Source organism: Thalassophryne amazonica, chromosome 17 (assembly GCF_902500255.1).
Source record: "Thalassophryne amazonica chromosome 17, fThaAma1.1, whole genome shotgun sequence".
NCBI classification, from domain to species: domain Eukaryota; kingdom Metazoa; phylum Chordata; class Actinopteri; order Batrachoidiformes; family Batrachoididae; genus Thalassophryne; species Thalassophryne amazonica.
The window spans coordinates 56,467,262-56,489,478 of NC_047119.1; the positions used below are offsets into that span (position 1 = coordinate 56,467,262).

At 40.3% G+C, this 22,217-nt stretch overlaps 1 protein-coding gene across 1 annotated transcript in view; it reads left to right on the forward strand.

The window, feature by feature from the left end:
• trabd2a (TraB domain containing 2A) overlaps nt 1–22,217 on the forward strand; it is a 152,485-nt gene that overhangs the window by 16,102 nt on the left and 114,166 nt on the right. The window lies entirely within an intron of this gene.

Sequence of the window (22,217 nt, forward strand, 5' to 3'; positions counted from 1 at the left end):
ACCAGTGTCCTTAGGTGATGACTGGTTGTCCTTGGTAATGTTTTCTGAAAATCCTTGGGTAAGATGAGTGAATGTGGTCAGATGGGGGAATGTCAAGAAAAGTTATGATCATGCTTTTCTGAGGATGATCCAGTCCACAGGTGACCCCAGCAACTGGGGACAAGGGGAAGTCCATGACATATCACCTAGCTACAGGAGACTGGCGGTGTGCCTAGGGGGGTTGCCAGTTGGGAGGTGAAGATTGAGTGCTTAAGTGGTGGACTTGAGACCAGAGGATCCTTGGTTCAAATCCCAGCCAGACTGGAAAACCTTAAAGGGCTTTTGGGCAAGGTCCTTAATCCCCAGTTGTTCTTGTTGTGCAGTTGAGCACCTTGCATGGCAACACCCTGATGTCGGTGTGTGAGTGTGAATAGGTGAATGTGAGGCAGCATTATAAAGTGCTTTGAACTTCTGATTTAAGATGAAAAAGTGCTCTATAAATACAGTGCATTTACCATTTCCCATGAGCCAGATTGGTTGGTTGGAGTGGATTTGTCAACATCCAGCACCAGTATACGAGGTCTGTCCATAAAGTATCGTACCTTTTTATTTTTTTTAAACTATATGGATTTGATTCATATGTTTTTACGTCAGACAAGCTTGAACCCTTGTGCGCATGCGTGAGTTTTTCCACGCCTGTCGGTGACGTCATTCGCCTGTGAGCACGCCTTGTGGAAGGAGTGGTCCCGCCCCATCGTCGGATTTTCATTGTCTGGAAATGGCGGAATGAAAAGGACTTTTTTTCCATCAGAATTTTTTCAGAAGCTGTTAGAGACTGGCACCTGGAAACCGTTCGAAAAATGTATCTGGCTTTCGGTGAAAATTTTACGGGCTTCACAGAGAATAAGGTCTGGTAGTACAGCTTTATGGACCTCTTTAAGGATGCTCAGCGCGCCGCGCTCTGAACTGTGACGACACATTTCTGAGCTGATGGCTCTGTGGATACGAGACCGTCGTGTGCGCTTTCTCTGGTTATCACAAGAGCTGGACATCAGCCATTTTCCGGCAGATTTCACTTTTAACAAGAGATTTTGTCATGGAAAGCCGCGTGGAGGCTTCGCGCGTCACGACCAATTCGGTTTGGAAGCGAGACAAAGGAACACCTCCGTTTCGGCCAGTCCAGTAAATATCAGTGAAATTGTGGAAAGCTGGACATGTCCAAACTTGTCCTCTGACACGCCGAAACGGAGGTGTTCCTTTGTCTCGCTTCCAAAGCGAATCGGTCGTGACGCGCGAAGCTTCCGCGCGGCTTTCCATAACAAAGTCTCTTGTTAAAAGTGAAATCTGCCGGAAAACGGCTGATGTCCAGCTCTTGTGATAACCAGAGAAAGAGCACACGACGGTCTCGTATCCACAGAGCCATCAGCTCAGAAATGGTCCGGTGGCTTGTGCTGTGTCGTCGTAGTTCAGAGCGCGGCGCGCTGAGCGTCCTTAAAGGGGTCCTTAAAGCTGTACTACCAGACCTTATTCTCTGTGAAGCCCGTAAAATTTTCACCGAAAGCCAGATACATTTTTCGAATGGTTTCCAGGTGCCAGTCTCTAACAGCTTCTGAAAAAATTCTGATGGAAAAAAAGTCCTTTTCATTCTGCCATTTCCAGACAATGGAAATCTGACGACGGGGCGGGACCACTCCTTCCACAAGGCGTGCTCACAGGCGAATGACGTCACCAACAGGCATGGAAAAACTCACGCATGCGCGCGAGGGTTCAAGCTTGTCTGACGTGAAAACATATGAATCAAATCCATATAGTTTAAAAAAAAATAAAAAGGTACGATACTTTATGGACAGACCTCGTACATGCTCCCAGACCTGGAGGATGTCTGTTCTCAATTACAGGAAGAATGAACATTTCTCTTGGATATTAGCTCTGTTAAATAGTGAATGCATCAGTTGTTGAATTATCACATTTGCGGGTAAAATGTCTGGTGCCATCAAACAGACCTAAGAGGTTGCATAAGCACCAAGTACCAGGACTCATTGGACAGGACAGATGCTGTCACAAAGTGTCAGCATCTCAGAAACCCAGTGCCTGTCTTGTCCTAAATCATAATGAATGCTGAGCATGTTGGTTTTGTAAATTCTTTGAAAAGCGAAGCTCAGCTTCCTGAACAGTACAATGCCTGTCCTTATTTTCTGGCCAAGTTTGGGCACCGCTTTGGACAAAATGCTGCTGAGTTCCTGAGTTTACTGACGCAAGAAAACCTTCAGTATAATGAGAACAGATGGCAAAATAAGAATATTGATTATGATGGTGATGATGAAGGTGTATATACAGGTTTGTGATTACAGTGAAGAACATCTGTTTAAAAAAATAAAATACAAGCCTATAAGTCTGTTTTGGCTCCAACAGAAACTTATCACAGTTATTATATTTGTTTATTTTATTCTAATTACATTTTAATGATTAGCCATTTAACACTTGAAAATTTTAATAAAAGTTTTAAAAATTAAACAAATAAAACTATTTGTGCGATTATATGTTTTAGGTTCAGGGATGGATCCAACAGCGCTCCCAATACACACCAGCTTAAAAAAAAAAAAAAGAAAAAACTTATGTATGAAGAAAAAAGAAGTTAGAAAGAAAGAATACAAAATTTGATAATCTGTTTGACACAATTTCTTTGTCATTATCTTCCACTGATAAAAAGCTGAACATATCTCATTGTGTTAAATATTATGACATAAATTTTGCAGTGTATCATCAGTCCACAGAAGGAAGATAAACCACTGTTACTTGTAGATTAAAGTGTTTTTGGAGATTCGTGCCTAGTCTGTCAAAAATTCACTAGAAACATAACTTCATTCTTTCAGAGCACCAAACTCTGCTCAAATGCAACATATTTGTCTGTAAACTGTTTGTAGAATCCTTCTGCTCAGCGCAGAACTCTGCGGAAATGCGACATCATCTGTCCATTAGTGCCCCAACTCCACGGGAGACTGATGTATTTGCCAACAGACAAAAAATATAAATGCATAACTAATCCTTTTGCTCTGTCTGTCATTTGTGTGACTAGGGCTTAACAGATCCAGAATTTAGATGTAGTGAGGTAGAGACCTGTTCCGCTGCTAATAATATGAATTCTAATCCAGTAACATTTTCTTTCCCACAAAACTGATTGGTTAATCGTGTGAGATTTCAGACCGTATAATATCAGGGTAAGGGTGGCAAAATATTCAACCGTTTGACAGTTGGATGTATTACTCCGCGCCCTGACTGGTGTTCTGATGAGATGTCATTCCTGTCGAATGTCATTCCTGTTCTCCGCGCAACTGCACATGCATGCAGGATATTGTCAGGACACGGAACTCTCGATTTATGTGACGAGATGCACAATTTGACAGAACACTGGCTGCACGCACTGCTAGCTGTTAGCGCTGTTAGCTGAGAGTGAGAGAAAGTTGCGTACTGCTGCCGAAATGGGTGAATTTAAGCTACCATACGAAAGTATTGATGTGGATTCTGATACAGAATTACTGTTTCACATTTGATGGATTTTCACATTTGATGGATTCTTCGCGCCCTGACCACTGTTGGAATGACGCTGCATTGGCTCGATGGTAAGCCTCGCCGACCAAATTACCGACAGAAAGTAAACCGTGCAGACGATGGAATTGAATTAGAATGGGAATAACCCCCTTGTGTCTGATGATTTGCGGACGTTCATGCTGTTATAGGGTCACAAACAACAATTTGCGACCCCATAACAGCATGAACGTCTGCAAATCATCAGACACAACAGGGTTATTTCCTAATTAAAAGGCGAGGAAACATAATTCTACACTACACTGGTATTCTAACCGAGCGAGAGAGACGATAGGCGCGTCTTTAGTCTGGCCTTTTTTTTGTGTGACTTGCTTACTACTAGTATAAAATGTCTTATTTTTTGATATATTGGTGACAATATTATGCTGTCATTAACAGTTTCAAGAAGATAATGCATTTGTATACTGTGTTGTGCATTATTTGAACAGTGTATACTTTTTACACTTCCCTCAATCCTGACTAGTCTCCCAGTTTCTGCTGCTAAAAAACATCCCCACAGCATGATGCTGCCACCACCAGGCTTCACTGTAGGGATGGTGCCTGGTTTCCTCCAAACATGACACCTGGCATTCACGCCAAAGAATTCAATCTTTGTCTCATCTGACCAGAGAATTTTGTTTCTCATGGTCTGAGAGTCCTTCAGGTGTCTTTTGTCAAACTCCAGGTGGGCTGCCATGTGCCTTTTACTAAGGAGTGGCTTCTGTCTGCTCACTCTACCATACAGGCCTGATTGGTGGATTGCTGCAGAGATGGTTGTCCTTCTGGAAGGTTCTCCTCTCTCTACAGAGGAATGCTGGAGCGCCGACAGAGTGACCATCGGGTTCTTGGTCACCTCCCTGACTAAGGCACTTCTCCCCTTATCACTCAGTTTAGACGGGCAGCCAACTCTAGGAAGAGTCCTGGTGGATCTGAACTTCTTCCATTTACTGATGATGGAGGAAACTGCTTATTGTGACCTTCAAGAAATGTTTCTGTACCCTTCCTCAGATTTGTGCCTTGAGACAGTCCTGTCTCTGAGGTCTACAGACAATTCCTTTGACTTCATGCTTGGTTTGTGCTCTGACATGCACTGTCAACTGTGGGACCTTATATGTAGACCGGTGTGTGTCTTTCCAAATCATGTCCAATTAACTGAATGTACACCAGGTGAACTCCAATTAAACTGTAGAAACATCTCAAGGATGATCAGTGGAAACAGGATGTACCTGAGCTTAATTTTGAGCTTCATGGCAAAGACTGTGAATACTTATGTACATGTGATTTTGTTTTTTTAATATTTGCAAAAATCTAAAAAAACAACAACAAAAAAAACCCTAAACTTTTTTTGGCATTGTCATTATGGGGTATTGTGTGTAGAATTTTGAGGAAGAAATGTATTTAGTCCATTTTCGAATAAGGCTGTAAGATAACAAAATGTGGAAAAAGTGAAGTGCTGTTAATACTTTTTGGATGTACTGTAAAAGGTGTCTTGTAGAGTACAGCAACTCTGTTTTGTCAGAATGTTTTAAAAAATACATTTTTATTTTTTTTTGTGGTTGTTCTGAGTGCATTCTTTTGAAAATCTCTCAGCTTTCAGAGTGACTATGTCATCAGTCACTCAGAGGCAGAGTGTCCAGGTCCTGATTAGGCGACCTGAGACAAGTCTGGTGAATTTGACAGTACACAAACTAGTCAGTTTATAAGAGGAGTGTGTGTGTATGTAGAGTGTTGCTCACCTGAACAAAATAATCCAAGATGACAGAATATGCTCTGTAACAGCTGTACTTCTGTATTTATCTCATATGTTTGACATTTTTCTTATATTTTGTAGAAGTTAGCAAAAACTAAACACTTCTAAATCTGAAAACAATGTTTTTGTAACCAGATAACACCTCTGTGGCGATTTACAAAACATCTTAACTGAGATGTTAGCATGCTAACTGGAGATATGGGAACGTCAGACACTGGACTGCAACAAATTAGACTTTGAGTTCGTTAAGCAATTGAACACAGAGGAAAAGCTTATCGTGACAGTGTCATGTGTCCCTGTCTTTTATGATCCTTTTAAACATGCACAGTCATGCCTAGTAGCGCACGAGCTGGCCACGCCCATCAAGCAACAAACGCCAATTGCTTGTTGCCTTTGTTTGTAGCTAATGTGACTGTAGCTGGAGAGGAGACACGACAACGGAGCAGAAAGAACGTAAAGCAGTAAATGTGCTATATAACATATAATGTTAAATATAATTATTTAACATATAGTGTCTTTATGTAATTTACTGACCCTCTCCAAGAACCAAACCATTGTATTCATAATTTTGGATTTATTAAAGGTCATAATGAAAACCGGACTGGGACCCCTGTAGACAGTGTCCATCTTGTGAAAGGCCCAGAAAATGGGTCATACAACACTTTTTATACAATGTGGGCGTTTACAATGGGTATAGTTAAGTCTCACATTTCTAATGTTACTGGCTCTCACAGATAGGTGGAGCCATCCCTGTATCTAAAACTTAGACATAAATGATGGAAGTAAAACTTAACTTTTATGTTTAAACATTAAACCAGATCCCAGAGACTTCCAATCAAATAGCAAAAGAAATACTTGATAACTAACATAAAATAAGGACTTAGCACAGATATTATTAACAATGTTAAATAATGATGAGTCAGTGACTATTACAAAAAACTTGTCAACTACTCAAAATCAGTATTTGTGAAACCTCCAGAAGCCTGCAGGTGTTCGCGGTCAAACCTTTGACAGCATGTTGTTCTGTCTTGACTGTTTATAATTTATAGTCAGAAAGTAGAAGTGAAGTGATGTTTGTGACCAGATGATTTAACATTTCAAAATGCACCTGCATTGTTTTGTATTTTGTCGTATTTCATCACAGAAGTTTTCTTAAAAACAGTTATATTGTCGTCTCGTCATCCTGAACTCAGCATCGTGTCTCTTGTCCTGAGCTGAGTGTATTTTCACACCCCTGCTGTGTGTACAATTTGAAAGGATTAACCAAAAATATTGAATGTATTAATAATATAATAAAGCGTGTGCAGTTGACACTCCTTTGTAAAGGCGCCTTGACATTTGCATGAATTTGATCCGTGCACTGGTACGCAATCTGTAGTGCCAGAAAGTGAACCCATTGTACGGTTTACAAGGAGTTGGGACGGCATTAGCTCAGTTGGTAGATCGAACCATCTTATGACCGAAGGGTCAGCAGTTCGAACTTGGCTCCCAACCAGTCAAAAATCTGCATATTGCCATTGTGTTCTTGGGCAAGACACTTAACCCACCTTGCCTGTGTATGAATGAGGTGGTGGTCGGAGGGGCTGTAGGCGCAGAATGGCAGCCACGCTTCTGTCAGTTTTCCCCAGGGCAGCTGTGGCTACACTAGTAGCTTACCACCGTGAATGTGTGAGCGAATGAATAATGCAATTTGTAAAGCGCTTTGGGTGTCTTGAAAAGCGCTCTATAAATCCAAGTCGTTATTATTCAAGTTATGATTAAACTGTGCGCTTCTTCGTGCAAGTTCGCAAAGAAAACTTCAAAATGTTGAAAATCTCTGTCACGCATAAATTTTATGAACTTCACATGAACATTGCGCAAACAATTCAAAAACACATTGTCAGTGCGAGTCATGTAAGTGTAGCGCATCACAGCGCAGCTCATCTGAACGATTATGACGAGATGTTAAATCTATCATAAACATAATTTTACAGATACTTGTAAAAGGAAATGAACATGCAACTGTTTTACCAAGCCATTACAATATAAATATTACAAATAATGACCTTTTTAGACTATTCCAAATGCATTCTCCACCTCATGAAGTGCACGAGAGAGAGAGGAAAAAAGCTGCAGCTGTAGAAAATTCCTCTGTGATTCTGGAAGTGATTAGAGGTGTTTTCATCAGCCAAACTCTGAGAGCAAATGATTAATCCACTATGAAATAGTGATTTTATACTGTATGCAGCGTCCAGCGGCACAAAGCGCAGCATCCAGTGCAGCATCCAGCGTGGCATTGGCACGACGAATTGCATGGTAGTGCGTGGGTTAAATGTGTGCAAGTATCAAGGCACCTTAAGTCAGGAGCCAGGTGATGGCATCTTCATCATCTTGATGCAGTCCTCCATCATATTTTGTACTGGGACAGCTGTTCGTGATGTGCCCCATTATCTGTCCAAAAATTACCTTCTTTTTAATTAATAGAGACAATGTATTAATTAAAAGAAGGTATTTTTTAATTATCTGGTTCACGTCTTTCTGCTTTGCTTCAATCAAAGGAAGAATAAATAATTCCATAGTGAATGATCTTATAGCATGTAGAGTTTCCACAGCTGAACTTGGAGTTCCTGGTTTCATGTGGCACTGAGGTGCTTGATTTCCTTTCTTGTGTTGACCAAACAGTACCATATTATATGTCTGTCATTTCCTCAGACATTATCTGTCCATCTGTGCGGATGTGCGACACCTGAGACGAACACGCAGAGCCTGAAATATAAGTGTAAAGTCAACAAAAGACACTAAACTCATCAACACAGCAACAACTTGATTTTTATATACGTGGGATTTTGTCAGAGGGATTCATGTTTCCTCAAAAATGGTGCAACTTCATATTCATATTGAAAACGAGGACCACGTATAAATGCAAGCACACACACACACACACACACACACACACACACACATATATATATAATCTATTGCTCACATTGGAAGACCTTTTTCTTTCATGTTTTATGGAAAACGTGTTGCCACTCAGGCCGCAACTGACAGCATGATTAACCAGCTAGTTTAATAAAATACCAAAACGTAACTCATCTGAAAAATGAACATATATTCACTTAATTTTAAAACAACCAATTGCACTAAAAAAAGTTAAACTTTGATTTTCACTAAATTGATTAAGTCAGCATTTTCCACAAAATGGCTTTACGTTCAGTGAAGAGAAAAATATTAAGTAAATCAAACTAAATAAATTGTGTTATTATAAAAGATGTATTTAAATAAACTTAAATTTGGTGTACAGTGCTCCCCATTCACTTAGTTTCTTAAATTTAACACATAAAAACAGTGTAAAGCAGATTTTTGCTTGTTCACAGACAAACATTTTGGAACTTGTTTTAAAGTATGTAAACAAATGAGTGAAAATCAGGTTTAAACTCTTTAAGTGTCTGAACAAAAATCAGGTTGAAACTCTTTTTAAGTGTCTCAACGAAAATCAAGTTTAAACTCTTTAAATGTCTGTTTGAAGGAAAATCATGTTTAAACTCTTTTTACATTGTTTGAATGAAAATCAGGTTTAAACTCTTTTTAAATGTCCGTCTGAAGGAAAATCAAGTTTAAACTGTTTTTAAATGTCTGAACATTCCTCTTTAGAGTAGACCTCAGTTGTTTATTTACAAGGATAAAATTCAGTTAAAACATTTTATTATTCATTTAGTATGGTTGAAAATGGTTTCAGTTTTAGTTGATGTTTGGTTTAAAACATGTTGCAGTATGTTAGAATATTGTCACCGGCTTATTGTTGTTGTAAAACAGTTGTTAAACCAGTCAATGTTGGTTTATCAAAGAAAAAAAGTGAATCCAGCATGATTTTTTTAATCCCTTAAAATAACATAACTAATATTTTGCTTTCAGTGTCTCTTATTTCTCTTAATTATGTTTATTATAATTTTATTAAAATTCAGTACAACACTAAATTTAATTATCTCACAGCGCTATGCATGTGCAAGGTCTCAAATACTTCAAATGTTCTTTGAATTTTTTGTTGCGCAAAAAGTATATTTGATCATGAGTAAGTCCCCTATTTGCTGCGGTCACATCAACAAAAACAGTTGTAGACTTGTGTAAATGCCCCAGTTAAGCATTTAGTTTTTCCAGCTGCTTTTGACTGAAAGTTAATCAGACGCAGCTGGATGGTGCCAATTCTGTGCCAACACAAAGATTCTGAAAGAATACACGATAATGCAGTGCGCCGGAGTCCAGGCTGACTTCTGGGAGCACTGCAGGCTTTTCCTGCTTGTGTAACACAGGCTTCTGAAGCTCAAACAGGGATTTAATAGATTGTCTGTCTGACTTCATGGCACATTTCATAAAAAAAAAAAAAACCTTATGCAGGCTGACGAGTGGTGCACCAACACAACCAAATCAAACACTTAATATTTGTTCACAGTAAAGTTTGTAGAGTTTAATTGACTGTGCAGTGAGTATATATACATATAGTGCAAAATCAACACTGACAAATGCAGAAAATGTTTACATGTACAACAAGAGTGTTCTCAAGATCCCCCGCTGGAAAATGCTGCTTTGGTACAAGTGCTTGCTACATTCTGATAACATTTCAAGAACTTGTACCAAGTTTCAAGAAATTCCTCCTAAAGGTGGGAGCAGTTGATTTTAGAAGGCTTATACCCTTTTTGGGATGGACAGACAGACGGAAATCGCCTATCAGTCCATCCGTCCCAAAAAGGGTATAAGCCTTCTAAAATCAACTCCTCTCACCTTTTTAGATGGAATTTTATGTAACTTGGTACAAGTCCTTGCTGTAAGTTGGTAATACACATATTTTAAATATCATCTGAATTGGGCCCAGAGTTATGACCCTTGATTAACAAAGATAGACCATCAGTTTCATGCTTGGGTGCCTGCATTCTGAAATCAGTTCCTCTCACATTTATAGATGGAATTTTATGTAACTTGGTACAAGTCCTTGTTATAAGTTGGTAATACACATATTATAATATCGTACAAGATCGACACATGTTGGCAGAATGGCTCCTGATTAAAAAATGTAGACACTGTCAGTTTCATGAGTTGGTGTCTACATTCTGAAATAAACTCCTCTCACATTTGTAAATGGAATTTCTTGTAACTTGGTACAATTCCTTGTTATAGGTTGGTAATACACATTACAATATTGTACAAGATTGAGACATTTTGGCAGAATTATGGCCTTGATTAACAAATATAGACACTGCCAGTTTCATGAGTTGGTGTCTGCATTCTGAAAGCAACTCCTCTCACATTTTTAGATGGAATTTTACGTAACTTGGTACAAGTCTTTGTTATAAGTTGGTAATACACATATTATAATATTGCACAAGACTTGACACATTTTAGCAGCGTTATGGCCCTTGATTAACAAAGCTAGAGTCCATCAGTTTCATGCTTGGGTGCCTGCATTCTGAAATCAACTCCTCTCACATTTGTAGATGGAATTTCTTGTAACTTGGTGCAATTCCTTGTTATAGGTTAGTAATACACATTACAATATTGTACAAGATTGAGACATTTTGGCAGAATTATGGCCTTGATTAACAAATATAGACACTGCCAGTTTCATGAGTTGGTGTCTGCATTCTGAAATCAACTCCTCTCACATTTTTAGATGGAATTTTATGTAACTTGGTACAAGTCCTTGTTATAAGTTGGTAATACACATATTATAATATCATACAAGATTGAGACATTTTGGCAGAATTATGGCCTTGATTAACAAATATAGACATTGCCAGTTTCATGAGTTGGTGTCTGCATTCTGAAACTCTTCTCACATTTTTAGATGGAATTTTATGTAATTTGGTATGAGTCCTTCAAATATTATCAGAATGTAGCAAGCACTTGTACGAAAGCAGCATTTGCCAGTGGAGGATACTCGTTTTTTTTTTTAATGCAACTATATGTTGTTGGATTGAAGCAGGTGTTTTCTGCATTTACTTGTGTTGTCTTAATGTAGAACTGTTTTGGCCTCTCTTGGCCACCATGCTATCATAGCATAAATTAACTATTTGAACAACTTAATTTAACTTTATGATTGTCTTGGTTAAATATTGGATTGCAACCATTTATACTGTCTATGTCTTATACGATCTATGTCCAGAATTCACTGTGCATGTATGTATGTACATTGTTACTGTAACTCTGTGCAAAATTTTACCAGAGACTCTTCTACCCAGCTGTCCAATAAGATCTGTGTCATGGAAAAGGCCCTATAGTGTCTTCACTGAGAACTAAAGGTGCCCTGACACTTGCACGACTATGATCCACGCACTTGCACACACTTCATCGTGACAATCCCACCCGCTGTGTTCCCAGTTGACTGCCATGCTTTGTTCTACTAGATCCCCCATAATTATTTTGTAACGTATTAATCATTTTCTCTCCAAGTTGGTTGTTGAAAAAGCCTCTAATCGCTTCTGAAATCACAGAGGACTGTTCCAGCTGCTGTTTTTCTCTCTCTCTTGTGCGCGTGCTTAATGAGGTGGAGAACGCATTTGGAACAATCTAAAATGGTAAAACCCTGGTCCCACCAAATAATGAACAGTGAATAATGAGCCACGCAGGGTGTCTTGTTTGGTACGAGAGGAGGTATTCAGCAATCGTGGGAGAATATTGGCTCTGAGAGACTCTTAGAGGCAGACTATTCGGCTAACGAGGCTCATCTCTGTGCGTGGCGCTAATTTCAAGAAGTTGAAAATTTAGTAACAACAGCGTGGGGCAGTTTGTGTACGAGGTACTACAAGGACAAATGAGGATTTTAGAGGTGAGCATGAGGCTGTTAAAAGCCCATTATCTGAGCACCTGGCAGCTACGAGGACTGGAGAGGCTATTTTGGACAGGCTCCGCCCTCTCGTGCACTACAATCCCACCTGCTTTGTGCGCCGGACACTGTATATAAAATAATTATTTTGTAGGGGATTAATCATTTTCTGTCAGACTTGGATGTTGTAAACAACTCGAATCGCTTCTGGAATCGCAAAGGACTGTTTCATCTGGCTGCTTTTTTCCTCTTTCTCTGTTGTGCATTGAGGTGGAGAATGTATTATTTACTTAATTATTTGTAATGTTTTTATTATAATGGCTTGGTAAAACAGTTGCATGTTCATTCCTTCTATATAACCAGCTGTAAAAGTATGTCTATTATAGATTTAATATCTTGTTAATGGATCAGGAGCAATGACTCGCGCTCAAAACGAGCATTGAGACAGAACGCCAGCTCACAAAAGAGTGATTTTGCAGTCAGTAACGGGAAAACACAAAGTTAAGTTGGATCATAGTGTGATAGTGACTGTGTTTAAAGCCGTGGAAGAAATAAAGCCAGCGAAGCCGCGGATGGAAGGAAAACCAGCGAGAAGAAGTGCAGAGGTGGCTGTCCAGGAACGCAGCACGGCAGCGCACAAAAGAATGATTTTGCAGACATTAACGGACGAACACAAAGTTAAAAGTTGGATCAGAAGGTGTCAAAAGAAATAAAGCCAGTGACAGGAAACGCAGAGGCGACTGTCCAGGAACCCGTGGTTTGGTTCTAGCTGGTTTGGTGCATTTAATATCTCTGTAACACAGGTGAACAGCAACCTGACGCATGGAGCACACCGGCCGGACTGTACTGGAGTGTCTATTTTTGGACTGCGTTTCCAAAATGTGATCTTGAATGGATGCTGTGAATTGAAAACCCACACTTTAAAGGGACCAAGTTTGGGAGGGCTGGAGGTTTGGACCAAACCCATGCCTAAACGTTCACCAACGTCTCGTTAACATGGCGCTACATGGATCATATGTGGCTTGACGTGGATCACATGCGGCGACACGAGCCATTCAAGGCTTGACGAGGCTCAAATGACAGGTCGTTCGTGGCTTACTAGAGGCTGATACCTGGCACATGTGAGGCACATAGAGGCGCCTTAGTAGCAGATATATGATAGCTTAAACGTGGATCATTCTTTGAATAATCGCCGACACACCCATGCGTGGCTCATTAGTCATGGCTTATTATTTGGTGGGACCGAGACTTAATTATTTGTCATGTTTATATTGTAATAGTTTGGTAAAACAGTTGCATGTTCATTCCTTCTTGTGAGCAGTTGTAAAAGTATGTTTATGATAGATTTAACATCTCGTTATAATCATTCAGATGAGCTGCGCTCTGATGTACTCACATGCAGTGTTTTTGAATTGTTTGTACAATGTTCACTTGAAGTTCACGTAATTAATGCGTGATGGAAATTTTGAACATTTCAAAATTTTCTTTGCTCACGTGCACAAAGCTGCGCACAGTTTACGTTTTATGTGGATCAAAGTCGTGCAAGTGTCAGGGGGCCTTAACTGAGGTGAACACATCTGTGATTCTGCAGACTCAGGGTTGCTGCCTTCAGCACCTACAAATGTACTTAATGCCCCTGTCACAGTGGCGTATTCGTAGAGCTGCTCATTGCAACGTTGTTTCATTTAAATACGCCCGAAATACGCGCATACTCAGCCTTTAACAGTGTTCGTTCATACTTGCAGCTGCGTGTGTTCGTGTTTTAATGTGTGCGCACAGTCGCGTGTGCCATGCTGCACCAGTTTCAGTGTTATTTTCTGCCTCTGTGGAAGTGCGCTCTGTTCTCTACTGCATGGTGTGGTGTGGCTCAAAACAGAGTCGTGAAGTGGGCGTAGATCTGCTCATTACAGCATAGACGATACGCTGTAATGAGCAGATCTACGAATACGCCACTGTGACAGGCCCTTAACACTACTGTGGCCTTCCCATGTTTTAAAGCTAATGCAAAGTTACACTTTGGAGCAATTAGAATCATTACAATGCTAATTTGAATTTGTTTAGTTCCCATCACTCTGCCTTTTGTTGTGCAAGTGAGGATTTTTGCAGGCTGCAGGAACCCCGGGCCATCGTTATCCCGGAAGGAATTAGCCTGGGGATTTATCTTAAAGTCTGGCTCAATGTTGGTAAAAATGAAAACACACCCTGGATCATCCCCTGGATACAGACCTGCACCAAAGGTTTCTTCTTTCTTTCTCAGCTCAGGCCAAACTCCTCCACCAAGTTTCATCAAAACTGAACCATAAAGTTTTGAGGAAGCTTAATGACAATCAAATGAACAGAAGTGACAGTGAAAATCATTATTGGACACGAAACCTAAAATATAGCAAAATAAAAACCAAAATGTAGTTGAACTACACTGAATTGCATCTTACAAACCCACAGCATCAGCTGGACCTGATCTGGTTGTTCACTAACCTGGCTAAACCGCTGTCTAATATCAACATAAGATGAGAAAGAACTTTATTCATCATGAAGGAAATTATTTATATGCAGTGATGAACATTTTGCGTGATTGATCCCAGGTATGATGAGATATTCTGCTGTGGCTTCTGTAACCAGATAACAGATGTGTCTTTACATGTTGAACTCCTCATTGAGACAAAGCAAACATGCAGACATGCACAAAGAATTCACAGCCAGTAATTTGTACCTTGGCATTTGATCAACCCTCCCTGGGAAAATCATGTTTGGTCCTAATGAAGGATGACTCGATATACAGTTTTAACCAGACTATAAGTCGCATCGGAGTCTTTTTCACGTCTGTCCAAAACTGTCATTAAAAGGCAAAAACAAAGGGAAGCCACACCAGTCTATGTATTTTTAAAATGTGGTGCTACCGCTTCATGCAACAAGACACAAAATGAATTTCGTCAGCACATTGTTGGAATTTTATGTAACTTGGTACAAGTCCTTGCTATAAGTTGGCAATACACATATTTTAAATATCATTTGAATCGGGCCCAGAGTTATGACCCTTGATTAACAAAGCTAAACCATAAAGTGGGATAAGATTCAAACACCCTGTCAGTGAGCAGAAGTTAACAGGCTCATTAATGTTGTTGTACGAGACAGAAATGACATGTATAAACTGCTTCTTGTTGCCACTGAACAGATGATCATTGGTGAGGCAAATATGCAGTGTAATCAAATATTTGAAAACTTGCCCCATTGTTTACTTATAATGTAAATACTGCGTTTGTCAGCAGAGGCTACTGAGCTAATTAATATTATTGGATGAGTCACAAAACTTGAATACTCGTGTGTGTGTGTGTGTGCGTATACGCACACACTGTGAGTTAGTATAATTACTAAGAACAACATTCAAGCTGTGTAAAAGGGGGTTTTGAATGTCTTCCTCCACAAAAGTGTATTTTTATGCAAACAAAAATTTGGTGGTGGGGTTTCAGGGGGCGTGACAGGACAAAACCCTGCCCATCTATTGATCCAGGACTCTCCACCTCAGCTTCTATATGGATTTCATTGAAAGTTCACACGATGGTAGCATACCATATGAACATTTGCACAAAGGAGAATAATTCTGGCTCATTGTTTCCAAGAGGAGATCACTGGACTTTAAATTTTATGCAGGTCATTTGTTGCACATGTATATTTGGAGCAGGTAGCTCAGTGGGATAAGAAGTTGAGTTATAAATATGTAGACCGATAATTGATTTCTGGTCACACTGCCTGTTTGTGTCCTTAGACAAGATTCTTTGCAGTACGGTTTTGGATCTCCAGTCAGCAATGTGAAAATCACTTTCACGCTGCTTTTCATATTTAGACATTGTTTACAGAAATCCCACAGACAAAGGCTTCCAGTTGAGTTGTTAACTCACATCCTCCTGGTTCTGAGGCAACAGCACTGTTATAGCTCTGACATGTCAATCATGGATAGGCTTATCCTCGCACATTGTCTTCCGTTGTTATTTTGGTCACAGCCTCATATGTCAGGCTCGTGTTTACTCGTGTGCCATCCTCGGCGAACGGAAACTCTGAAAACTGAACACCCAATGTGCTTTGGCTGTTTGGGTGTTTGGTTTATTTTTTTCGTATTTTGTTGGCTGTTTCGAAGCCGCCTGTGGTTGTGAAGCTGTGGGTCACCTCAGATGTCTTCACAATAACAGTCATGGCTTTCTTCCCTCCGGCACTCACTCTCTCCGTCTGTCCATCGTTCTACCTTGATGTGTTTGTCACTCTTTTTGCACCCCTGTAGGTATTGTTCTCTCTTTACTCCTATTGTCTGTCGGTATTCTTTTCAACCTCTGTTTATCTTCTCGACCCGTTTATCTACTTTCGTTGGTCAGGTTCAGTCGTGGTTGGCTTGGACTCCAGATCGTATTTTCCAAGACATTCTGTGTACGTGCGCTTGAGCGTTAGGGTTAATCAAAGAGGCCGGGATGTTATGTGGATGTGTTTATGTGCATGTCATTATGAGCGTGCACGCCTGTGTGCTAATGTGCTTTCTGAGTGTGGTTGGCCAGCGCCGTATCGGTTCTGAGTCTGGGCCAGTGGTTTAAGGGAATTGCAGATATTTGTAAATAGCGCAGTGTGGGTTTCTGATTCCCGCTCTCTCTCTCTCTCTCTCTCTTGCTGTCTATCTTGACTTCTGCAAAACCAAAGGTTGCAGTTTTATTTCTGGCACTGTTTATTGTTTTGTTGTCAAGCACTGAGGAGATGTTCCCCAAATGGGAGGAGATTGGTGTCTTCCAGACTAGAGTTTCTTGTAGCAGCAGCATAGATTCAAAATAGGTCTTCAGTCAAGGTGCAATTTGGCAATAAAACTCACTCTTCGGATCGGATCATGGTTTTAGTCGGGGATTGGCTCATTTATCTTTTCACACACACCCCCCGCCCCCACGCCTCCATACAACTTTGCTGTCAATTTATTAAAGAACTTACAGATTAATAAAAAATAAGGAGCCTTTGACTGTGATTTTGAATGAAAACAAGGTGCCCAGTGTTGAAAATAAAATGAAACGAAAAGTGAAGTTCCAGGCTCAGCTCACCACACTTCACCTGATTGTTCCATCCGAGTCCTCCTGAACAGACATACCACGAGGCAAAAAGTCATTCAACAATGATTTAATATGACCCATATTGTGGCGAAAAAATGTTTTGAGTACCTTTTATCTCAGATTTATGGTTTTTATCTTGTTTTTAGACACCCCCTTTTTTTCCAGTGTAAAGGTGCTTTGACACTTGCACGGAGTTTGGCTGTGCACTTCCGTGTATTAATCGTTTTCTCTCAGAGTTTGGCTGTTTGAAAACACCTCTAATCACTTCTGGAATCACAGAGGACCATTCCAGCTGCAGCTTTTCTCTCTCTCTCTCTCTCTCTCTCTCTCTCTCTCTCTCTCTCTCTCTCTCTCTCTCTCTCTCTCTCTCTCTCTTTCTCTCCCCTGCGCTTCAGGAGGTAGAGCCCGAACGATATGGATTTTTTGAGGCCGATGCCGATAACGATATTTGGATGAAAAAATGCAGATAATCAATAAATCGGCTGACCTGCCAATAGCCGATAAATCAGCCGATATTATTATTATTATTATTATTTAATGAATAAAATGTTCTTTTTTGGACCCTTAACAAAAAAGGTATGAGCTAAAACCTGAAGCTTTGTCCTCATATTGATTAACTTTATAACAGAGAAGAATTTTCAAGTTCAAAAAATGCAAAAATGCAATTGGAGAGTTAGGGGGCTATTCAAATGGGCCAACTAGTAAGATATCACTCCTGAAAGCGATCTTTGCCATATCACGTAAGGTAAATCTGCCCTACGATTGGATTTTGGAAAACCATGTGATGGAGAACCAATTCCGATTGGACACTCACATTGCGCATGTCATCACACATCTTCTATGAGGAGTACCAAGATGGCCGACATTGGATGGAAAGTCTGCGGAGTTAACTTTTCAGCAAAAAAAGAGTAAGTTTCTATCTCATTAAAAAGTTATTTACAATTTGTAAAGCTTGGTCCCAGCCGTCGTATACAACGGGGTCGGCCCCAGAGGGTTAATGGCGATCGATTTAATGGTAATTCCCAGAACCCTTCCGGACGACCAGTATATCTGTTTCAACCTCTTAGCAGTAAACAAAAGTTTTTCATGCTAGTAATAAGGTCTACACAGCGTGGGCTTAATAAAAATGTGACCGATGCAATGAAGCACATTTGACACATTACTACATAATAACTTAATCAAACTGAGTTGAACTGAAACGGGAGAAATGTGGGGTGAATGTAATCGCAAAGTTATTACAAATAACATCCTTATAAACTTACTTGTATGCTTTTGTCAGCTGATCAGTGCAGTGTGACGGCGAACTACGGGGGCCGGTGATGAACACATTTAAGCAGGGGTGTAAGCAGCTGAAGGGAGTCAGAGCTCCATCTACTGGACAAACGGTGCAAGGACATTTTACATTGCCGACACAAACATTATTTCCGTAACTGTACTGTTTATGAGAAATTATCGGCGTTCTGTCGGCAAAATTTCGGCCGATAGTGAGTACTTTGAAAAGGGTTTATATCGGCCGATAATATCAGCCGGCTGATATATCGGCCGGGCTCTAATATTTATATTGTAATGGCTTGGTAAAACAGTTGCATGTTCATTCCATGGTATGAGTATCTGTAAAATTATGTTTATGATAGATTTAACATCTCGTCATATTCGATCAGTGCTGTGATGCGTTGACACAATCATTCGCACTCACATGCATTGTTTTTAATTGTTTGCTCAGTGTTCATGTGAAGTGACAGAGATTTTGAACATTTCAAAATTTTCTTTGCGCACTTGCACAAAGCCACGAACAATATACGAGTTTACGCTCCTGCATGGCAGATTGCGTGCAAGTGCGCAGATCAAATTCGTGCAAGTGTCAAAGCACCTTAACTCTTGTCATTTGACAGATCTTGCACTTTTAAAAGTCAGTCTCCATGAAAGGTCAGTTAAACCTATGTTGCACTTCTCATATGCGGTCTGCGCTCATGCTTTCAGATTTTCCTGGTTTTTGAATGTTTAACAGGCAGTGGTGCTACCATACAAACTGACAAGCTCCATTCGTGCTTCATGTAACTTCAGTACACCTGCTCCTAATTTCCATCATGCATATGATGGGATTATTCTCTGCAAATAATGCCACACATGGCCTGCACAGCCCAGTCTCACGTTTTTTTTTTTCATGCTCCATGACGAAATAAGTCAAATTTTCGTGACAGGGTTTTTTTTTAAACTCACTATTCCTAACCCGACCCTAACCTTAATCATAACCTAATCTTACTCTTTCCCCCCACCCTAACAATAACCACACCCGACCCCACTGCTTCACTTTTAATTTTGTGCAGCCATCACGGAATGAATTAGAATGAATCCGTGCTGCCATGATGAAAATGAGGCGCTTTTCGTCACAATGTCACGAACCAACAGATTAATGTATATTTCGTGCTGCTGTCTCACGACTTGCCGTGAGACCAGGTTGGGCCTGCAGGTATCAGACAAACAAACTTGCTTTTTTTATTGACTGGGTTCACTGAAGTTCACCATATTTTAATAGGTTTAATATCTTCACTATGTGCCAGTTTTACATTGAGATTCACAAGATGAGAGCTTTTATTGTATTTGTGTTAACAATCTGGAGGGCCTAGACAGCTGGACATATGTGTTCATTTGCTCACTACATTTAAAGAGTACAGACCTATGTTTCAATTTATTTAACTTTTATAGCACCAAATCACAACAAAGCTGCCTCAAGGCGCTTCACACAATTAAGGTCTCAACCCCTAGAGCAAGCACACAGGTGACAGTGGTAAGGAAAAACTCCCTCTGATGATATTGAGGAAGAAACCTCAAGCAGACCAGACTCAAAGGGGTGACCCACTGCTTAGGCCATTCTACCAAAAAGGTTTACAATACAGAACACAACACAACAACAGTTGATGAGAGTCAATGCAGGTGTCCAGCCACCATCGGAGGTGGGGGGGATTCATCGAGCCACTCATTGGATCTGTTCCTACAGAGTCTGTCCCACATCTGCCACAGAAATCATCCAATCCAGCACGTGGATCCAGCCACATCTTGGACAGAGAGAAAAAGAAAACAGAATCAGTCAGCCAGAAAAAACTACACTTCAGGTATAATTTGTCAGCATTAACCAACAGGAAAGCAGAAGAAGTACGAAGGTAATCACCGGCCACTAGCCCTAAACTTCACTAACAGACCCAGACTTTAGATATAGTTGAGGCCGGGACCTGCTCTGTTTACTAATAAAATTATTTATTTATTTATTTGCTTATTTATGCTTACTTATTTATTTATTGCCAACGCATATGAAACAAGCAATCAGACCAGGCTTCCTGAAAATGACTTCTGTTGTGACGACAGGCGGCGACAGCTGCGAAGACTGCAACAAATTAATTGAATGAATCCCAGTTTGCAGGTGATGATAAACTTGATGAGAAAACTGCACCGAACATGTGCATGTCATCACAACTGCAGCTGATGAGACGCTTTGTTTCATTTGCAGTCTGTTTGCAAAAGCACCAAATCTTGATCTAATTAACTCGTCTTTCCCCGCCTGTGTGATATCACACAGAGAATCCGAGGAACCCGTGCACGTCCGTCCTAAGTGCTCACAGCTGCCTCAGTTTGACTCTCGGCGTGAAAACTCTTGGCGGTGTTGTTCTTGACTCGTGCTGTCCCGAAGATTAACAGTTTCCCCCGTCAACAGACAGTTGTGGAGATGGATGGCTATTTTTCTTGCGGCTCGCTGTGTTTTCGAGACCCTCGTGTTGTTTCCCTGTTAGGTTTTGTGTGTGCATGAAAACGTACACGAGAGGAGGCGAGCATGAGAGAGAAAGTATCAACAGACAAAAAGTCTCTTCTCACACTCCTGTGCCCAGCAGTGGTGACAGGTGTGAGTGTGTGTGTTAAGAATTAAGAGTTTTTTTTAATTATGTGCACAGTAAAAACAGGCAGTTATACCACACAATGAAATTCTTACTCCATTCATTCTCCCTAGAAAATTTGCATGTAGAAAGTTGACATCAGATGAGCTTAAAAAAAAAAAACACATTATAAAATACACATTATTAGACTGAGAAATGTATTATGTATGCTATTTAAAGGATGTACAGTTTATGCAGTATTGGCAATTTTGTGCAATATTGTGTAGTTTAGCAGAGTCGTAAGGTGCATGGATGCATAAATAGTGAACAGAGCTATTATAATAAATACTTAGAGGATGATAGTCATAATGATGAGGAGAAGAATGACAGTGACCCCTCCACCACAGGTGGTCAAGGGGTCAGTGTGTAAGAGAGTTACTGAGAAACCTAATGGCCTGTGGGTAGAAGATGTTCACCAGCCTATTAGTCCTGGATTCCAGACTCCTGTAGTGTCTGCCTGATGGTAGGAGTGTGAAGAGTGAGTGTTGGGGATGTGTACTGTCCCTGATGAGAGTGTGTGTGTGTGAGTGTGTGCGCGCGCGCGGACGTGTGTGGAGTGGTTTATATGTGCAGTCCTGTGCTTTCCTGATACTTGGGGCTAGTTTCCACTTTATATATTGCTAACAGTTGACCTGAGTTGCCCTGAAATGGTTTACTTTAACAAAGGCCATAAGTTCAAAGGCAATAAGATCTGGCAACTTGCTTCGAGTGATTGTTTGCTGTTGTGAAGCTCTTCAGATCTTTACATGGATGTATACATTTTTTTATTTCTGTTGACCACTTCTTTTGGTTTCTAAGGGTATCTACTCTGAATCTGTTTTTACCAGTCTAATACTTCTGTGAGTTTTTCCAGTGTAACTACGTACTGTGAATTTTAGGTCATTATTTTACTCCTGTGTAAATCTTAGGAGTGGCTAGCATTTTTGCTAGAGGTTAGCTTGCATTAGCTAGGTCAACCCCCCCCCCCTCGCCTGGCATAAATGTTTTATTATTGCTGTTAACAGCTCTCCCTGCATCCCACAATCACGTTTTATGGTTTTTTTTTCAGGACAACCTGTGCTTTGATAATATATATGCTTTTTTGTGTTTTGTAAGTGTAATAAAGG